The sequence below is a fragment of the Ambystoma mexicanum genome, chromosome 6q (assembly GCF_040938575.1).
Source record: "Ambystoma mexicanum isolate Mex_15411 chromosome 6q, UKY_AmexF1_1, whole genome shotgun sequence".
In the NCBI taxonomy this organism is placed as follows: Eukaryota; Metazoa; Chordata; class Amphibia; order Caudata; family Ambystomatidae; genus Ambystoma; species Ambystoma mexicanum.
Genome location: NC_090937.1, coordinates 951,118,774 through 951,132,682, shown reverse-complemented (window position 1 = coordinate 951,132,682; position 13,909 = coordinate 951,118,774).

Below are 13,909 nucleotides of genomic sequence, written 5' to 3'. Positions count from 1 at the left end.
GGCCAGAATTTGACTCATGGAAAGTAACGCTGGATCATTTTTGCAGCACACAATGTCACCCAGAAGAAACAAACAATACATAAGATGTTTCAGAATTGCTTGCAGAACAGCTCACACAATCTGCACCCTCTAAATCAATGCTATCTAAGAAACACTAAATGTTACCTTATTCCCCAATACATGTGGACAAATCAAAAATATCACACACAGAAATAACTGAAGCATCTTCGCTACTGATTGACAGTTGTGCTTGTGATGCGGCCTTCACTCTTGCTAGTATTGAGGGCTTATCCATTAACATGGAATAGCAAATCACTGTACTGCTGGACAATTGGCTATTAAAGGAACCAAAAAACAATGTGTTTGACTTCTGCCTGATAGAGATTATGAAAATGATTAAATGTGATCATAAATTACATAGGAGAATCTGTGGGGGAGCCATCGGTAAAGTTTACTTGTGTATTCAAAGACACCAACATGACGATCAAGGGTAGCAGTGTACACCACCATAACTAATGTTCCTGGCCTGATCAACCTACACCTACTAAAGTGCCTGCTGGAAATGTACTTTGTTCATCTGCTTTGTTGTTTAATGAATCAACATAGAGAACAATTTAAAGTTTTTCTAACTTTGTGGGATTTGAGTTCCTTTCAAAAACAAAGGACAACAAATATCTGAAGGATTTTTTGTTCCCCGCTATTAGGCAGACATGGACACTCAATTCTCTCGCTGGCAAAATGCTCTGGCTTGCTGGTGATGAACAGTGTGACAATCCATGTTTTTCTGCCAAATACTGCACTTACCACTTCCAAGACATGGGAACCAAAATAATAGTGAGTTCAATCATTGTGCAAGTATCTGCATGTACATCATTTGATGCCATGAAATAGATATGCACATAAACCTGATAGCCACTGACAGGAAGGTTCCAATAGCCAACGCCATGTGAGAGCAGTTCCCAGATGTAAAGCATCAATATGATGTATGGCAAACTGCAAAATCAATTTAGAAAAAAATTACAGCTGCTGGTAAAAAGGATACAGAAAACAAATTTTGTGATGCCTCGTTACAAGGAGTTTACCAAAAGAAGCAAATGGTGAGTGGCAAAGCCAAGCTTCCAGCAGACAGATTTTGTGAAAGGTCGTACATTGAATGTGCTGGACATACAAACACATGGAATTGCTCCCGATTTTATTTGCAGGGCTCAGTCTACGCCCCAGAAAGAACATCACAAAAGAGGTTTTCCGTCCGAAACTAGAACTTGTTCAAAGGTTGACTTCAATATTCAAATGATGTGTGGCTCACTTCAAAATGTTTAACAAATACAGTCACAAGCTATTGTAAAGTGTTTGGAAACTGTTTCATTATTGGAGTACTATAAATGATTGTTAAATAATGTATTTTTAATTATTCAATGTTTGTGAAGTAATATCACTAGGCCTTAAAAGTTTTGTTTTTTGCATGTATTACCATCAATATAATTGATAATTGATTTATATTAGAACAATAATTGTCAGTCTGATTGTTTCAAGTATATGATTCAAATCAAATCAAATGTAGAAGAGACTGGTGAGCTTAAAGCCAACAGTCACAAGGAGGTACTTTTGGCTCCCTCAGGCTAACTAATGTAACGCTATAAACTAGCTCCTTGTTCCATAGTGGTAGCTCCTGGTGACCGGTTACTGCTGGATACCTAGCCACTGCTTGTAATTCCTGCTTATCCAATCCTAATGAACTCACAATAGTTGAAGAATCAAAGCAGAAAATTGGAGCAGCATACCTACAGAAACGCAATGTCTCCAGAGCTCTGGTCCTCTCCAGACTGGACTACAGCAACAACCTCTTCCTTAAACTGCTTAAATCCTCCCTTCGCCCCATTCAACTATTCCAGAATAAAACTATGGGAATTATCCTTGGCCTCAAGTCCAGGGACTGCATTTTTCAAGCCCAAAAATATCTCCACTGGCTCCCGGTGGTTGCAAGGTTCAAGTTCATGACCCTGTGCATTATCCACAAGGTTTTTTGGGGCCAGGGACCCCACTACATCCGACTCTGTCCCTAATAACCTCCCTCTTAGACACCTTTCATCATCTATTTGCAATTCATCAATTGTTCTCTTCTTAATCCCCCCTGCTAATTTCCATTTTAGTCGCATTGACTGGCTTCCTGGTGCCTTCTGAGCTCCACAGGGCACCAGGCCCACCTCGCCGAGTGTTCCCCAGTACCCTGTATTTCTGCCCCCCCACTACCTGCTACCTGCACTTCCCCTTCCAGGCACCTTTCCCCTGACAAGCCTGGTGGCGTGTGCATTCCTAACAAGCCTGATCCACCCATGCCTTTGCGCTTCGTATGTGGTCCTCACCCCTTGCTTCCCTAGGCACTTGCCCAACTGGTCTCCCCATAGCACTTGCCTAGCCCCTTTGGCCCTCTTCTTCCCCTCACCTCCCCTACACTTGCATACCTCATCTTGCCCCACACCTCCGTCCCACACTAGCATTGTCCTTTCTCTCCCGACCTACACCTCCCTCTCCCCAATCCCTCCCCCAGCACTTCTTATTACTGCTCTTGATCCGAATGACAAAATGTTGTTATGGTTTTTTTTCTTCCCAGCCTAATCCCCCTTTTTTGTCTTGTGGCACCTTAAAATAAAATTCTTTGTATTGGTGCTCTACAAATAACCAATAAATAGTTAAAATAAATGAAACCTGAAAATCGCTGGGAAGATAGCAATAGACCAAAGGGTGAACGGGTGAAGGAATATGTCTTGCCAGTGTGCACTATCAACATGCGCCTGTGGCCTTTGCACATTTAAATCTTACTTTAGAGACCCAGATGTGGAGGCCAACCAGGCGCAATGCAGAAATCACTATGATCACTGGAATAGATATACAAAGAATCCAGTAAGCCTTTAAAAACTGCACTAAATTGAGGCATGCTGGAATTTTAGTGTTTGTACAAAAAAACTATTTTTATTGTTGCTAATCGCACATGATGCCCTGGCTGCAACATTCTACCCTGCCTGGAGTGAAATCGCCCCTGACCACCTCCCTTCCCAGTTTGTCCATGTTGTCGCTATATATTAACCCAATGCTGTTATTGGGTTAATATATATATTGTATATTCAAAATCTATTTGAATATGATGTTCATATTCGAAAAGAAGTGGTACACTTTGGCCTACACTATTAATTTAGCTTTTTTTTAGGCATTGTCCTTTTGAAGTATAGGGACATCCAAGTCTATATGCAGCTCGTCTGGGTTCATAGATGTTGTGGGACCAGGTGCATTGATATTATTTCAATGGACGTCAATATTTTCATATTTAGGATACTTGAAATATGTGTTTGTTTTTTACTGCATAGCTTGCCATTAATATTGTTAAATTTTGTGGCATGTGTTCCAAAAACGAAACTCCCTCCAACACGTTGTGAACACTGGATGAAGGGTCACATTGTTAGGTGTCCTTGAATCGACTGCACTAACAATTTGAAGGCCAAAATGTGTCGAAAATCCTCAAAGAAGTGATAAGATTCACTATATTGAAAGCTTACGTAGGAGTGTTAAGTTTCTATTACTGAGATCTGTCTTTCAAAGCGGTTGGTCATCAATCACATAGGGAGAATAGAAACACAAGACGCAATGTAAGCAAGGTTTTAAATAATATTTATCCTAGTGAAGATGGCAAGGGTGCTGCATGCTACAAGATTTACATTGTGACGGATGAATGTTCAATTTGACGCAAATAATAGACATTGTACGTGTTAATCGTAACTTAGATTGATAGTTAACATAAATATGTACCGTGTATATACAATTATGAACTGGGGAATGAAATATACTTTTCCATTCTTGTTTTTCCATAGTTATATTGTACCGATGGGCACCTGTCGTGGGTACAGTTTATGGTTCAATGAAAAACGCAGTAATAAGGAGCAACATGGCAGACTCTAGGTTCTGAAAACATGCAGATGTGAAAGTGTTGCATTTACAAAAACACCTAGGGCTCATTCGTGGGTGGACACGTAGTCCACGAAAAAAACGTTTCCAACCGTTACATATGGAACTCGTAACACTATACAACAATGTCTGGAGTTATCTTGATCAATGGTCACACACCCATGCCAATCTTCTTTCATACCAACACAAAGTACATTAAAAAAAAAATGAATTAGGTCTTGACCATATATTAGCTAAAACAGCGTGTGACCCCGACAAGCATGAGTCAAGCTCATGAAGAAGACAATGTTCATCAGAGAAACGTCTGTACATGTCGACTGAACTAGCAGTTTTATACTAGAAAGCCACCTTAGTTTCTAGTTTCCATCTCGCTCTCTGTTGAGAGTAGTTTTTTAGCCTCTAGCAATATTTAGGTCTGTAGTAGAGGAAGCGGCTTCAAGTTTAATGGTGACTAAAACAAAGATTGAAATCCAGATTAGAAGACAGCTGAGAACTACTAAGACCCAGGCAGCAGTGTGTCACACGCTGTTTAGGTAATATATGGTCAAGACCTAATTCATTGTTTTTTTTAATGTACTTTGTGTTGATATGAAAGAAGATTAGATAGGGATCCTTACTATCCCTGTTAGATAGGAGACATACCATCCGCAGCCTAGGGAAAGAGCGTATAGACAGGGACATTGTGTTCTTCCTAGGGACAGCCTGTATGTTTGTGATCTCTTACAGAGATTGGCATGGATGTGTGACCATTGACCAAGATAACTCCAGACACAGTTGTATAGTGTTACGCATTTAAAATGTAACCACTCATTTTTTTCTCTGTAATGAAACGCCATGTTCCTCAATCAGAAATCGGTGATGTAAGATAATAACTTTCTGTGAAGAATGCAAAGACTGGGATTAATCGATCGATGAACGAAAACAGCATTATAAGATCACTGCTCACACTCACAGTTAGACTAAAAATGAGATCAATGTGATGTTTGTTAGCTATAACCTCTATTGGAAAAATGTACCCATGTGTTTGTTGAATTAATTAACTCCTTTCAGCGTTATGTCAAAATTGATCATCAATGAAGTGTATTTGGATAAAAAAGAATCCATAAACCAATATTACAAACAGTGCACAGAATTAACAACAATACTTGAGACTATTAAAAACAAAGGCCATATACAAACTGCATTTATACATCATAGATATTAAAAAAACAGTAGATTAATATAAAGTGCATTTGTTATTTTTGTCAACCAAACAATTTCTTCTTCCAATACCAGGCTATTCTTTAAAAGTATTTGTTATGCTCCAGACTATTGCTGATTTATAATTTCTTGTAAGTTGACATTGAATATAAAAAGCACTGTTGTTGTGAACAGCTGTTGAGGCATGTGTATACTCGAAAGGACAATCTTTGGAGATTGTAGGCCTGACAAAGAAGCAGGCCAAGTGAAAGTTGTGTAAGGGCTACAAGGTGGTCGTAACTGAGACATTATTTGGTGTAGTAGTATTGTTATGTTATGTTATGTTAAAGGTCCTTTTATAGTGCACCGTCACCAACGGAATTGGTCCCCAGTCACTCTGGCGGATCTGTAAAGAGGAAGGATGGGTAGGGTTAGTAAGGAGGAGGCGAGAAGGAGAGTGGGAGAAGTGGTGTGCTGTTGCCAGCTTCAGCTTGGTATACACCGAGTGCTGAGCATTGGTGCTAGTATCGGATCGGGCGAGGCCTCGAGTGCTGTGCGTGAAGTTTATGTGTTGTTGATGCGGTGTGGAAAAGTGCATGCGGATTGCTGGGAGAGAGATGGTTGTGTGGCTTTGTGTGAGTTTAAGTATGCAGAAGATTGAGGGTTGGGTTAGTGGGGTCTGCATCCTGATTCAGGTACTTATGGTTCCATTAGAGTTGTATGCCTGTGTGTTGGGTTGTTGCTGGTTCCTTGTGGCCGACTCACTTTGGTCGTGCTGCGCTGATCCAGCTATATCATATTGAGTATTGTTTGGATTGGTAGGTGCGTCTGAACCTAATCTTGAGGTGTGGGGCTGGGTAGGTAATATCTATTCTCAACCTGGTCGGTTGAAGCTTTGAATGGTTCAGGGTCGGAGGTGTGTTGATGTGGTGTCCTAGAGCATCCGTCTTGGTGAGCCGGAGTATTCAGTAGTTTGTTTCCTTCTATCCTGACTGGTTCTTTGGTTTCTGTGGCGTGAATAGTCTTGGGGCTATTTTAGTATTGTAGTATTGGAGCAAATGCCAAGCAAAAATGTAGTGGAGAAGTTATATTTCTTGGAGTTGTAGAAGTAGCAAATCATCCTGACCAATATAAACAGTGTTGCTATTGAGCAATTGTGGAAATGGAAAACATCTTGACCACAATAAACATAATTGCTTTTGAGGAATTGTTGAAGTGGAACATCCTCTTGACCAAAATAAACATTATTGCTTTTGAGGAATTGTTGAAGTGGAACATCCTCCTGACCAAAATAAATATTGTTGTTATAGAGCAACTGAAGAAGTGGCAAATCATCCTGACCCATATAAATGTTGATGATTTTGAGGAACTGAAAACATGTTCAGAGAAGAAGAAGAATCTCATAATCTATGGGGGTCATTACAAGGTTGGCAGTAAGGGGTTAACAGCACCGGTAAAGGTGCCGGAGCTATCAACCCCTTACCGCCCCATTACGAGTCTGCTCGTGGGACCCGCTAAGGGTGCCTGGTAAAACCAGGTGCTCATAGCGGGTCCCGCTAGAAGACCAGGGTGCTAACAATGGGCCCATTATTAACGGGCCCATTGTTCGCTCCCTCTCCATTCCCATTGAGCCCTATGGGGGCTCGAATGGGAATGGGGATGTACCGGATCTGGGTTCCTTGAATGAGGAATTACCGGGTCCTCCAAGATTGGAATGGCCCTGTAATTCCACATTCAAGGAACCCGGACCCGGTACCCGGTAAGGGGGTAACCATGCTGCTGTTTGCGGCATGGTTACCTCCAAACTTGTAATGACCCCCTATGTGTTAGAACTTTGAGTTGACAGGTTGAATCAGACTATAATGTAACTTGGTTGAAAATTAGGATTTTCCTGCGTTATTTTCTTCAACATTGAAGCAGAATCATGTTTGAAACCTGGAGAAAGGGGTATGGATACCTTATGAACTCACACAAAAAAGAGGTGTCCCCTCAAAGATCACATTAAGAGGCCGATTCATGGAATTAATGTGTGCTGATAATTCCTGCGCAAGCGTGCGAAAGCGTGCGAATCACAGCGCAAGTGCAAAAATAGCAGCGAAACCCGCGTACAGCGATTCAAGGAAGTCTGTGCGCGTTTCAATCCCTGGATGTGAATTAAAATCCTGTGTGGCGCACGCTGGCACACACGTCTCCAAACAGCATGCACTATGCCCACAGCGAAAGCGCACATAACGCAGCGCACACAACTAAAGTAGGCGGAACAGGGGCGTAACACGTGGAATGGGGAACAACCCGTGAAAATGTGGGCATCACGGGGGAAGTACAGGAGCCAAATGCGTGGAACGCCCACACACACGTATACAACACGTATTCATGGAATCGAACGGGACCAATGCGTGCGCCAAAAAAAAAGATGCGCTAATCCGGAAACACGTACGCCAGCAGGAAGCAGGCGTACGTGGACCCGTGCAGCATAAAAGTGCGCGCAAACAACAAACAAGCTCAGACGTCAAGATGAATATACCGTTCCTCGCAGCAATGGTCGTGGGATACCGCAGGAGGAGGAGGAGGAGGATAGTCAGGCCCAGAATTTTTACACCCAGAACCAGACTTTTTGGGATGCCTGATGACCAGGTGTATGGAAGGTACAGGTTTCCACCTCACATAATACTCGACCTGGTGAGTAAGTGGGTGGATAACCTCACATCACCCACCCTGTGCTCCCAAGCACTGAGCCCCTTGGAAAAGGTGCTCAATGTACTGAACTTCTTGGCCACTGGTTCATTCCAGCGGACAACTGCCATAGTCGGGGGGGTCTCACAGGCCACGCAGTCATGCTGCCTGCACCAGGTGTTGGCCATCATGACTGCACACCCATCAGTCCGCAGGCACATATACCTGCCCAGAACACCAGCAGAAAGGCAAGCTGTCGTCCAGGATTTTTACAGGGTGGCACACTTCCCCAAAGTGCTAAGGTGCCATTGACTGCACCCATGTGGCTCTATGTCCTCCCAGGGCAACTGAGCACATCTACAGAAACCGCAAGCACTGGCATTCCATCAACATGCAGGTAGTATGTGATGCCAAGGGAATCATCAACTCAGTATATGCCAACTATCCAGGGTCCACCCATGATAGTTTCATTTACAGAATGTCAACCCTAAACCAGGACCTAGATACTGGGCGGCATGGTGATACATGGCTGCTTGGTGAGTATAAATGCCCCTGCACATGCATGCATGTCAGATACTGAGTAATGTCACAACCCCACTAATGATACGCATCATCACCTCCCCAGGGGACAGTGCCTACCCACTGAGCACCCACATGATGACGCCAATTCGGAACCTCACCACACCACCCGAGGAAAGATACAACACACCCCATATTGCAACCCGGGGCATAGTGCAGCGCACATTCGGAGTGCTCAAGTCACGCTTTTGCTCCCTTGACGGCTCTGGTGGGCAGCTGCTATAGCGCCCCCAGTAGTGTGCAGGATCATAGTGGCAGCATGTGTCCTGCACAACGTTGTAACACGCCGGGGCCTGCCCGTGGACATGGTGGTGCCCCCAAATCCCCAACCGCAAGCACGGCCGCTGCGCTTGGGAGGGGAAAGGGCACATGGTGAGGCAGCCCATACGCAGCTGGTGGTTAATTACTTCAACTAAAATCACACCCCTGTGGAGTGCACACAGCCCTGGCACATACCAGCTGACAATCAATGATGATGACATAAGGGACAGTCAACTGTCACAACCATACCAGCCTGTGATTGGTCACCTGGAATTGTTACATCATATGCATCCCTACCTGCCGAAAGACAACCAATGCTGTGTCACAAAAAAACATACATTTTTGCTGCATGAATGACTACCCCCTTGCAAAATACAACATGAAAATAGCGCCATGTCACCCAACCCCTCCCCAGCTCTGCCACCCAACACACCATGGCATGTTCTGCAATGTGAAAGCAAACAAAGCAATGCACAAGACCTGACACAAGTGTCACTAAGTGCAGTCCCAAATGGAAACTGCCCACAGACAACATGCTCCCAGTAATCAATAACAAACAGCACAAATGAACAAATACTTACCACCAACACAATGCAGCAACACACCATGAAACATTGCAAAAACATGACAGTACTAAGTCAAAGTAGTGGTAGTCTTGCAACCTGAATAAGCCAGCACATCGACCCCTTCAAACTGTAGAGTGTTGCTGCCACGCAAATGTGTCAGTGTACTGCATACAACATGAACTCCATCTGCAAAGGAGACGGCCTTGTGAAGACATGAGGAAGGAATCTGCAAATTAGGAAGAAGACATGGATGCACAAGCACATATCAATACACCATGCAGTGTACAATACAACAACAATACCCACTAGGGATGTACACACAGTATTGACTACAGACTGCTCACACAGCTCATGGGAGCCCAATGTCACTGTGTAAGTCACTGTCACTTGGTCACACCCTTTGCAAGCCCATAGAAACGGGAAGCAGGAGGGGTGTGTGTGTCACGAACCCAAGCATCTAACCCAAACTCAGGACAAGCCTGCATGTGCGCAGCCGGAATACAGTGGATGCCCACGGGAGCCACACAAAGCAACACACTGAAAACAAAAAAAATCCAAAATGGCCATGTGGGGCAAAGGGGGTGGGGGGCATCCAGGAGGTTCGAGGACAGGGTGCACACCAACACCCACCTGTGTGGATGTTGCAACAAAAAAAAAATACCTCCATGGGCTCATGGCCTGCACGGCTATGCCATTGTGGGAGAACTGCTGTTGGTCTCTTCACCCTCTGCTGCTGCATCAGGAGGTGGTGGCACTATGGGAGGCAGCCCACACAAAGGCCTGGTATGGTCCTCCATGGCAGCAAACATGCAGGTCTGGAAGGTCTGATTCTGGAGGATTAAAGTGCGGAGATCCCCATGCAGCACGTCACAGGTTGCCTGCACTTCTGCACGCATGGCCTCGTGGGATGCCCGGATCACCTCACGTGTTGCCTGCAGCTCAGCTGAGAGCGAACATGCGAGCTGCTCCAGCTGCTGTTCTCCCCTAACATTTCAGGAAGCCTCAAGTTCAGGCAGACTCTGTTCCCTGTGGCCCTGTGACTCTATTGATATGGATTCGCGCAGAGTCTCCAGTGCCGCCCGTTGGTTCCTGTTGGACGCTAACATGTCTTCCCTGTGTGATTGGCAAATGAAGTCTGTTGCCTGCTGTTGTTGCTCCATCTGCCTTTCAGGGGGGGATAATGGAAGTGGCCACCCTCTCGATTGCCTGAGCCATCATTTCTACTGATGTTGCCTGTTGGGTTGCCATACCGTACATGAAGTTTTCCCATACAGTATTGCCGCGTCGGCGGGCACCACACCTGTTTGGGGCAAGGCGATCTGCACCTTGCTGTGCTGGCACTGCCTGAGGCTGCAGGACTGCATTCCCCCTCTGATATGCTGGCCCAGGAACAGGATCAGATGCTGTGGAGTGTGTCCCTGCATCCGTAACCGCCAAAGGCGGACCTACCAATACTGACATCCACATAGAGGGTTCTACCCCTGGTCCAGGTGGGTTGGACAGAACAGAATCCCTGCCAGAAGCACTGACCTGCTACAGTACATAAGTCTCATCATCCGACTCAGCACCTGAATAGAGGTCTGGGGAGCTGCACCCAGAGGCACCCCTCGACAGTATGGTCTGCAGTACCAAAGTGTTTTCACCCACCACCACACCACGTCCCCCACTGGTGCCTGGTCGTGGCTGAGAATCCTCCTGGGTCTGCACCATCTCCTGAACCTCACCAGCATCAAGTGTGTCGTCACCTGCAAAAACATGAAACACAAGAAATGGAAACAGGCATGAGCACCATAGCACACACATAGGCCTGACAAGACAGAGATCCTGTACATGGTTAACACATGTCCCACATGACTATAACCCTGGCATGCAGGCACTGTCAATGATTCTGAAGGGGAGTCAAAAAGGCAGACAATGAGGACACCAAGATGGAAAAGCAACACATTCGCAGCATGTCGTGTAGCACTGGCATCACACATCAGCCTGTGAGTGGCATGTCCAATACACATACATGACACATGCCAGCACACAGATGTCATGTCGCATAGACAACTACAGCGATATGTCAGTGAATTAGTACTGTCACACATCCATGTCACATGGACATGATGAGAAGATTAATGCAGAATAGTGTTGCAAAATATGCATGTGCCGCACACTGCAACACATACAGTGTACAATTAGACAGTGATTGTAGGCAGATATACACATCAATGATTGCTCACCTCAACATGACAGGAAACAACCATCATGTTCCACATGCAAACAGGCCTTAAAAATACATTTTAGCAGGCCAATACTCCCTCGCCCTGAATGGTTTAAACATTCACATAACCAGGTAACTAAAGTGGCACAATGTCGGGTGTAAACAATGACAGAAGCATGTCACATATGTGGCATTAGGGATGAAAAAAGCATATGAAAAATGGGATAATTTAAACAATCAGCCTGAATGAACACAGAAAACATCAGAATAATGTTGTTGCAAGATGATAGTTCAAGTGCAACAACATTAATGTGGGGCTAATTGGCTAATGTGGGCAGAAGGGATACTGTCATACCCAAATCACAGGCACATGAATTGATTGGAGGAAGCACATGGTGACCCATCACACTCAGGAGTACAAACCCTCACCTGGCACTCAATCAGAACGCGTCACCCAAACAACATACACATGGATTACACACACATGCATCGCCACTCACCGGACAATGCCTCGTAATCAGGTAGCTCTCCCACGCCTTGGATCTGTTCCTCTGTGATGAAGGTCCCAGCAACTCATGTTCAGTGAGTTTGTTGTCCTCTGGTGGAAACCCACTGCCAGTCACCAGAGTAGGGGCATGATTTGAGGCCAGCTTGTTCTTTGCTCTGTGTTTCAGGTCATTCCACCGCTTGTAGCAATCATCAGCTTTGCGCCTCACAAATCCAAGGGCACGTATGAGGTCCACAATGGTCTGCCAGTGTGCCCTACCTTGACCAGGTTTAGTCTTGCACCCTGCAGTCACCACCAATTCGCAACTATGTGCCAACACATAGGTCACAAGTGCATCATGTTCAGGGTCATTAAAGCTAGGCTTCCTTGACATGCCGGACTGTGTAGCCGTGTCTGGGTCTCAGCCTGTAGTGCCAGAGCACCCTTCTTCCTCTTCTTCAAAGGTGGAGCAGAGCCTGAGTGGCTTGCACTGCTCTGGTCAGTAGGGGCAGAAGCGCAGGTGGACTGGGTACTGGGAGTGTGCGAATGCACAATGACCATAGGTCTTGGTGCAGGCATTGGCTTAAGTGTGATGTTGGCAGGGGCAACACCAGTTTGATGGACCAGGACCGACACCGTCCCGGCTGGGAGACTCAGAGCTGGGGTGGATAGAGCTGCAGCTGCCCCTGCAGCCTCCCCACCCTGCCTACTTGGGGCAGCAGATGACATTGCTGCCCCAGATCCATGTGGACTGGTGACACCAACTTGCACCGGCACACGTGGCTTAGACTTGCTGACCTGGAATCAGCCTGGGAGTCATCCTGTGCCGGGTCAGGTGCCACAATGGGCTGGTCCAACAAGGGCTGAACTGGGATGCTGTCAGCCACGTTTCCCTCAACCATGGGGGGAGGGGGCATGGGTGTGCCTGATTGGTCCTCCACACATGGGGTCTAGGGGCACCCTGCAAATCATGGCCACTTCCTCTACCGCGCCCACCACGCCCACCTTTTGGAGGTCGGCCACCTTTGCCTCCCTTACCGCTTGGTCGCCTCCAAACCATGGCACTGATGTTGTTGTGCGTAAGGGAGTTGCAGTTAACAATTGTCCTGGGCAATTGGGGGTGAAAGGGGTAGGGTACTAGATGGAATTCGTACCCTAGTGCTCTAGCAAGGCTGTCTGTGACATCTGGGGGAACATGACGGGTCACGCAACGCACAAGCACCCCAAAAACAAAAAGTAACATGCACGCAACCCCTTGTAGACCACGTGCGTGGAAAATAAACCTGCACTACGCTGTGGCACCCAGAAACACAAAAACAAGCGTATGCGTATTTCACACAGCCTACAATGACCTCTGAAGGAGAACGCGACACACGGGGCAAGCACAGTTGGTAAATGTGTGCGCCACTCACTGTCTGCCTGGAAAAATAACGTGAAAAAATGCACTTGTGCGCGTAGGCAACACCTCCGCCAAAAGAAGAACTGTACGCTGTCTGAGGAGACAGGACAAAAGAAGAAGTGAACGCTGTTTGAGGAAACAGGCCCAAAAAAAATAAAGAACGCTGTCAGAGGTAACAGGGAGTACGAACTTGAAATGCTGTGAAGTAATCGCGTGTGAACTTACAAGAAGTACAGAATTCACCCACTCGCTCTCCACGAAAAGCAAGTACAAGGGAATGGGGTCCTACACCTAACTTTTAAAGAGGCCCACACGTACAGCGTCACTTACGTGTGTACGCGCTAAGGCTCTTTCCTCCAATTACACGAGCTGACACTCGGACGTGTATGATGAACATGCACCCGTGTTGATGGAAATGCCTGCGCACGTCACGTCACTTACAGGAGTAGGCCCTTTACTCGGATTATATGCATTCACACGCGGACGTGCAGGTTTTTTCATGCGCGCTGAACCACTATGCCCACGTCACGAGGGAAACGCCCGCGCGATTCACATCACAGAAGCGCTTACGCACTAAGGGCCTTTGGTCCAATGAAACCACA